Genomic DNA, 8,523 nt, shown 5'->3' with positions numbered 1-8,523 from the left:
TCTTGTGCCCCAGATCATGTCACTGATACCACCATTAAGCCTCTCATCTGGTGATTTTATTTTGGAAAGTGTCAAATGTCTGCATTATTTTGTTGTTAAATGACGTGGGATAAGGAAGACTGACGTAAGTCGCCGGACTTTTGAGAGACACATTTTTACTTAGTTCTTGGATCACAAAATGAATTGTGCTGTGTATTCTCTAACTTTCAGACAAAAAAACTAGGATCCTTCTTTTAAATGCAAAAAAAAAAAAAAAAGGAACTTCGTTTTAATTACAGCATTGCAACCACACTTGTCATGGAGTAAGGCACACCAGGGTGTTTCTCTGTGAAAACAAGGTTAAAAGTAGTTACTCACCTCCTTTCCAGTATTCATTTAGGTTAGCTACGTAGATCTGTGACAGTATGAAGCCTGAGTTTTCTTGATGTTGATATGAAAGACAAGCATGGAATTACCTTGGGGGGACCTCAGACCTGTTTCCTCTGCAACCCTCTGCAAAAAAAAAAAAAAAGGAACTTCGTTTTAATTACAGCATTGCAACCAGCACTGTCATGATGAGTAAGGCACCAGGGTGTTTCTCTGTGAAAACAAGGTTAAAAGTAGTTACTCACCTCCTTTCCAGTATTCATTTAGGTTAGCTACGTAGATCTGTGACAGTATGAAGCCTGAGTTTTCTTGATGTTGATATGAAAGACAAGCATGGAATTACCTTGGGGGGACCTCAGACCTGTTTCCTCTGCAACCCTCTGCCTTCCAGGTCGTTGGCAAGCCGTGTCATCCTAGCCACTGTTTGATGCCGTGGTTTGCTCTAGCTCCGCTAGCACTGTCTAACAACTTCCCCTTGTGGATGTGCCTCCATCCACACTGTGGCTTACATTCTGCCCCTGGAAAAAGATGAGTATTGTCAGCTCCTTCAGCATTCTTTTTATGAGAGTGTCTCAGCAAGTTTATGCTGTCAGCTTGGTAATTTTCTTATTGTGGGGCATGCTCTTTAAAGAGCAGGACGACATAATGCAATTGTAGAAGCAAAAATATCTCGTGGGTTTTTTTGATACTTGGTTATTGTTCTTTTAGAAATCGGAGAAGTATTTTGATTATTGTCATTCCATACCCTACATGTCATGTCTCAACACTGAGGAGTGAGAAAGCTTTTATTTCCTACTGATTTCTCTTGAGAAAATGTCTTCCTTCATCTTCTAGTTTTCCTAATGAGATGGTGTCAAAAATAAGTTATTCTTGGTCTTTGAAGGCTTGGAGATAATAGAAATACACTTTCTGTTTCAGGAACAGAATTCAGTACCTATATACTGCTATGCCCTTCTTGCTTATCTGGCCTGCCCAAAGATAGATGTTCTGGGCTTTCTCCTGCTGCCCTGGGACACGTCTCATTGCTAAGAAAGATACAGTTCACCCAAGATGGCCTGCAGGATCAGGAAGTTTACATTCTTTTCCCACAAAGTTACCAGAGGGAAATCAGAGAGATAGATGTAAAAATTCAAATGTTTGTGAAATTGCACATTTATTTCTCACAGAAAGGGTAATTTCAGAGCAACTGCCCCTGTTTTCTTGCTGACTTAATTTCTGTTCAACTGTGGTCTCAGACAAAGAGCTTATTTTTGTTCCCCTGATGTTACTCAGCCATGGCTGTCCTTATCAACCACCATCAGAGCTGATGAGGTACATTTCATGGCAGTTTATTCCCATTGAAGATACATTGCTGTTTCTGCTTTGTTAAAGGAGGTAGTGACTCTTCCCCTGTTTTCACAGACTTGCTGGTACAGGCAGGATGGTAGCCAAAGGGAGAACTCTGCTGTCCATGTTCAATACATGGGTAAGACCCTGCCTTTTACTCTCATGGTTGTTGTAGGGAGTAGAGGGAGGTTGTCACCAGCTGAACTCAGTTGACATCCAGTGGTCTTCTGTACCCTGACAGCGTGAGGGATTCACTGTGCCTTAACAGTAACCAGTTCCAAAAAAGAAAGTTATACTTCTTGGTTTTGTTTTCAACCCTGTCTGATTGTATTCTTTCTACTGGAACTTCAGTGGTATTGTTCTACCCATTGTCTCTTGCCCATCTGACAGCTTTGTGGAGCTGGAAGATAGCACTATTCAGATTGGAAGGAGCCATAATTTAATTCCTGCATTTCTAGAGGAAAAGAAAAATAGCCCATTCTGGCAGTGAGGTGCAAGGGGTTGGCAGAGCATGAACAGATTCAGTCAGTTCCCCAACTCAGCTGGAGGCAACTCCAGTAATCCAAACTTTCTGGGATGTGTGAACACCCTCCTTGCTCTGGAGTAACCCTTCATCTTGCATTCCTGTCTTTTTACCCGATCTGGCTTTCTCTACACAGCTTTCAGATTCCTCATTTATTTCTTCTATGTTGCTCAGTCTTTAAAGTAACTTTTTTTCTTCTTCTTCTTTATCACTTTACTTGCTCTGAGTCCCACCTGTGGCAATGGGAACCTGTGCACAGTCCACTCTGTCCTCTCTGCTGAACTGCCTGGTGTCTTATGGTGAGTGAAAGATGATATTTGTTTCCTGAGCTTTATTTTTTTTCCTAATTTTAGGTAGTATATATTTATTTCTTCACTTTCTAACGGAAAGTAATTTCCTGGAAAAGCGCATGAGGAATTCTTGTTTGCACTCCTTGCTTGTTTTGTGCAGGGAATAGAGAAGCGCTCTCACTTTGTTTCTCCCCCGGAATCCCAAGTTTTATTGGAAGTTTTCACTTATGGTTCAAGTCTCCTCCTTTCTCACTCAGACTGTGACGAATAGCCCTATGTATTGTATGGCTTTTACTTGCTTTAGCTTATGGAAATGACCTGACTAAGTATTTGTGATTGTTTGTTTCTTTTGAACTACAATGAAAACTCTTCCTCAGTTCTTATTGTACATTCCTTTTATGCACAGCTCAGTGATCTCTTGCTTCTGCCAGGAGGCCCATGGCAATTAGAACTACAAGGACTCTTCCCTGCTTTGCCATCTTACTGATGTTTTCTCATGCATGTTACAGTTTCTTCTCTGGAAACCCATACCATATAACTGAAGGTGAAAAGAAGGAATCTCACAGAGCTTAACGATTCACATCTTCCTCTTCTTATCACAGTTGCCATTAGCATTTGCAACTGTTATAAAGGCTTAAGAAAAGGGTGTGTGTGTGTTGTGTTTTGTTTTGTTTGTTGAATACCTTTCTCTGCATAGTGTTTGCTTTGCCAGGGACACTGTGATGTTCCAGTTTTGACGTTCAAGGGTCAGTTTGAGCAACTGTTGCAGATGCTTTAGGTGCAAGTAGAAAAAAAACTAGACCATTTAGGTTTGTCTTTCTAACACAGCAGCCAGTGCAAATGTGGCATGGGGTGTGGTGGGTTTTCTTGGTTTTGTTTTTGATTTCAGTTTGAGAGGGTTTTTGGTGTAGAATTTGCATATTTGGGAAAAGTAAATTGGCAGTAAGGCAGAAAATGCCATCTTGGTAGTGTATCTGTATCAGGCTTGGCAAAAACAAGTAATATCTGATGCAGGTATTTTTGTGACACTGGGACAAAGCTATTGCAGGATATAATTTGAATTGTTTGGGAGAGTGCAGAAACAGCAGCAAAATAGCCAAAGTTCGTATCTTGCACTATGTAAATACCTGCTCTGTTAGGCCAAGTCTTTGGATAACGTTAAACATTATTCCTTGGGAAATGAGACACTGGATTTTGCAGCAAGTGGGTGAAGAATTAAAAAATGTCTTTTGTTACATTTATTAGTGTGCTTATATGAACTACTTGGATGGCAATGGCTGAAACAAATGCCTCTCGCTTTCTAAAATCCACTTGGACTTGGTTATTATTCTCTTGCTGAGCACGGAAGTAAAGATTATGTTGGAAAAGACAGAGAAAAGCAAATGCCCTTGTTCAATTTTTCCTGAATCTATTGAAAGAAATAATATTTGCTGACCCAAGCATTTCTTCCAGATCTGTACGTCTGAATCCTATCAGAGATTATAGTTATAGGAAAGTGAAGGAGTACGGTTATTAAAATCTCTTTGCTTAGTATATTTTCTGACATGTCGACTTTACATCTATGATGGTATTCCTTTCTTAACAAGCAGTGTTTATAGGTAGATTTGATGATAACTCCTACTTCCTCAGCCTTCTTGAGAGAAGCTGGTCTTAAGCTACTATGGCCAACTTCCAGTTTTCACATGTTTTAGGGCCTGGAGTGGAATACCCAGCCAGTAACTTAGATTCAGATCAGGTATTATTCAGAATAACCTATTGTTTCAGAGACACTGTACCTTGTTCTCTGACTAAATACAAGATTCAGGTAAGTTCTGCCTCACATAGCCTTTAAGATTTTTTTGTTTTATTTTGTTAGAAAGGCATCATTTCTATTCCAAGTAGCTGTGTGTGAAACGTGTGACAAGAAAAACCTTCTGGAGGTGACCCTCTGGGGGACAGAAGGCCTCCCAGAGGCTGCTTTATCCATAGGAGGCCTCCTTTTGATGTCTATGTTCACAGTCATAGAATGATGTAAGGCCCCCTGGAGGTCATCTGGCTCAACCCTCTTCCTCAAGCAGGGTCACCTAGAACAAGCTGCCCAAGACTGTGTCCAGCCAGGTTTTGAATGTCTCTACAGATGGAGATTCCATCACCTCTCTGGTCATCCTGGACCAGTGCTCAGTCACCCTCACAGTTAAAAAGTGGTTCCCGATCTTCAGACAGTCTCCTGTGTTTCCGTTTGTGCACGTTGCCTCTTCTCCTGTCACTGGACACCACTGAAAAATGCTTCACTCGTTCTTATTCCGGGGTATGCTGCTAGTTACTGACCTCCAGCTAAACTTCATACCACTGATCACCACTCTCTGGGCCTGGATGTTCAGCCAATTTTCAGTCCAACTGCCTGCTCATCCAGCCTATCCAGCTTCCATATGAGTATCTTATGGGAGACAGCATCAAAAGCTCTCGTGGAAGGCAGACACTATGTACTGCTCTCCTCTCATCTACCAAGTTAGTCAATTCATTGTGGAACGTTATCAGCTCAGTCAAGCATGACTTCCCCTTTATGAATCCATGCTGACTACTCCCAATTGCCTTCTTGTCCTCCATGTGCCTGGAAATAGTTTCCTGACCGTAAATTAACCTTTTTTTTGGGCTAATCTTAAGTGCTGGGTGAAGGAAAGGAGAAGAAAGGCGAAGGAGGAAATGAGCAGTAGATCATTGATGTAAGCAATCTTTTACACAGGTACTGGCAAGCCCAATGTCAAGTGAAATATGACTGATACCTTAAAGCCGGGGATCTCAGCTCTCTCCCCTCTTCCCCCTCCCCGCCTTTGATTGGGTTGACCACTCATGTTCATTTAGAAATACCACTTCTTTCTTTTCTGAATCACTCTGCTATAACTTTTTAATTGTCATAAGGCTGGCTGGACCTTGCTCGCAAATCAGAACAAAATCTTTTTTCTTTTCATTTTTTTCCAAGTCTATTCTGAACCAGAAGTAATGAAAGTCATTTTATGTGGTCTGTTTTCCTGGCACTTTAACAGAAGGACAGAAATAGTGGAAATCTGAGAAGAAGAATATTTTCATAAGTACTTGCTCATATATAGAGATACTTACATAGTTTGTTCTGTTAGAAAATACACTAAGCAAAGGTACTAGGACTCCTGCTAACCTTCTTCCTTCACTTTCTAGTGACTACTCCCAATGACAGGATTCAGATTTTAGATGTAAAAGTGAAGATTAGCTCAAGGATTGGTAACTTTAGAATAAAGAGTACCATTTTAGAAATTTCAGAGAAAACTCTGACTTCTGTCTTTACTTTAGACTCAAAAGATTTGGTTAATCTGAATAGTATTCTTATTCTCAACCAAACATTTGGGGGATTACTTACATAGTTTGTTCTGTTAGAAAATACACTAAGCAAAGGTACTAGGACTCCTGCTAACCTTCTTCCTTCACTTTCTAGTGACTACTCCCAATGACAGGATTCAGATTTTAGATGTAAAAGTGAAGATTAGCTCAAGGATTGGTAACTTTAGAATAAAGAGTACCATTTTAGAAATTTCAGAGAAAACTCTGACTTCTGTCTTTACTTTAGACTCAAAAGATTTGGTTAATCTGAATAGTATTCTTATTCTCAACCAAACATTTGGGGGATTACCTGAATCTAACATCTGTTTCATTCATAGCAGAGCTGGGATGTAATGTCTCTTTTTACTGGAATTCTCTACAATATTATCAACAGCATAAGGTTATGATTAAGAAAATCAATTTACATTAAATCTGGATTTCTTGGTTTTAATGGTTTGACACACACACAAAAATTCTGTCTGATTCAGAAAGAAAATTTTCATTGATCTAAATTAAATGACCCAGGGAATTAATTTTCAGAGAAAGAACAAGGCTTTATTAGTGTGAGACCTTCTAATGCTTTGAAAATATGGGTGAAATTGTATTTCAACTTGACACTGTACATGAAGATGGATTCTAAGTACTTTCTACAGTACATTCAAAACCATAGGGTATTGATGAAATGAACTGTAACTTATTTTCTGGGATAGGTACTGAAAAAACAACGTCCTACTCCACAGAGTAGGAACTGTTCTGGAAAGCTCCGTTAATCACGGTTAATAACAGAGAGGCTGGAAGTGCTGAATTCAGACCTCTTCCAAGACAGCACCAAATTTCAGATGCTCTGAACCATCTTACCCGGGCTTGGCCAAATCTAGGCTTTCCATGAGCGAAGACTGCGGTGAGCAAATAGAGCCAAAGTTTTTTCCTTTGGCCAACTGTCCTTTAACAACCTACAAGAGCAGACACTGTCTAACTCAATTATTTGTGATCTGGGACTGATTTAATTCAATTCCACAATGGCAGAGAACCAAGTGTTGGAGACCAACGAACCATTATTCCCACTGAAAAAATACCTTTGTATGGTATTATTATTTGAGGAGGGACAGTGCCTGATTTTGTGCTGTGTAGCAAAAAGACTGGCATGCATTTGGTCTGGATTCATTCAATCAGTGATGTTGGCAAACTACAGAAGTTGTTGCCATTTGAGTCTTATGAAGTGAAATGTAAAGGACAATTAGTTTTATAGACAGGATTGAAAATCTGGTTTGTTCTGTTTTAAGGATCCACATGGGTTGTTTCAGGGCAAAGAGGATCTCTTCCCGAGATTGGCATATATATACATTTAATGTATTGATTGTGGAAAAACACTAACAGCTGTAAAAATTGAATGGATTTTAAGTACTGTATGATCTAGCTGTGGGAGAAATTTTCTACCAAATGTGAATGGAATTACATTAGGAAAAAATAACACTGAACATGTTAACCATAATAAGCTTGCCATTGATTATTACAGCATGTTTAATTTTAAATAGGAAGTGGCATGGGAGAAGTGAAACAAACCAGTATGAACACATCTAAGCCATTAAATGTTTTTTTCAGCCTGTCAAATTCATGCAAAATGGTGGATAATCAAAAATCAGGTGGGTTTGTGTTATTAAATTCAAAGTAACAGTTATACCCATGCAAATTTTTATCATCTGCTTAACAAATGAAAATAATTGGAAGTTTTTCTGTATTTTTAAGTGTTTGAACTTTCCTGTATTTTGTGTATTTTGGTGAATGAGTTTGAACTGCTTCTTGATGTTTGAAGTTGAAAACTGATGCAGACTTAAATAGCAGAGGCTGTTAGTCTTGGAGGCTCCTTCAGCTAAGCAGAAAGTGAAAGGTATATGTGATACACGGCAGGCCTCCCTGGGGGCACACTATTGTGTGCGAGGCTCCCAGTTCTATAGTTTAATGATCTGAACACAATTCTAGATCTGTCCATTCAGAAAAGCGTTTTAAGCATGTATTAAATTGTCATTGACTTCGTATATGGAACTGGATGTTTTGCCAAGCAGAAGCAGACTATTTGAAGCAGAGCTGAGGATTTGATCCTACATTCAATGAAATCATTGCTAGTTCTCTTCTGAATTCAGTAGTGCAGAAGCTAGTTCTAAAATATTCATTAACAAGGGCATAAGTGCATTTATAGTCATTATGTAAGGAAAGGAAAAAAACCCCAGAAAACATGTTTTCTGTTTTTTTTATGCTACTTCTGAAAATTGATTCTCCAAGATGTCATCCTTTTTATATGTGAGCTTAAACCAGTGGTTAACCCTCAACATACAAACATTGAAATGTAAGTATTAAGGACTGATAAATGTCAATGTCATCATTAGTTGCTTTGCACTTCCTCTTTGCGCGGTGTTTTAAGAACTTTCTGAAGTATCACATAGCTTGTGGGTGGTCTTCTTCAGCTAAAGTACTACTGTGATATGGTAGCTGCAAAGAGAATTTAGTGGGACTTGTTGCACACCAGTGAAAATTAAATCAAATATTAGTGATATCCTCTTAAGAGGCAATGCATTTAATATGTGAAATATTTTCACATTTTACAACTAAACAATAATACTAATAAGCTTCAGAAATCTTAGATTCTTAAGTAACCCAATCCCACTGCATTGGGCAGTGTGAGAGTTAGTG

Source organism: Egretta garzetta, unplaced genomic scaffold (assembly GCF_000687185.1).
Source record: "Egretta garzetta isolate BGI_Z169 unplaced genomic scaffold, ASM68718v1 scaffold194, whole genome shotgun sequence".
NCBI lineage: Eukaryota > Metazoa > Chordata > Aves > Pelecaniformes > Ardeidae > Egretta > Egretta garzetta.
Note: the sequence above shows the minus strand (reverse complement) of the source record.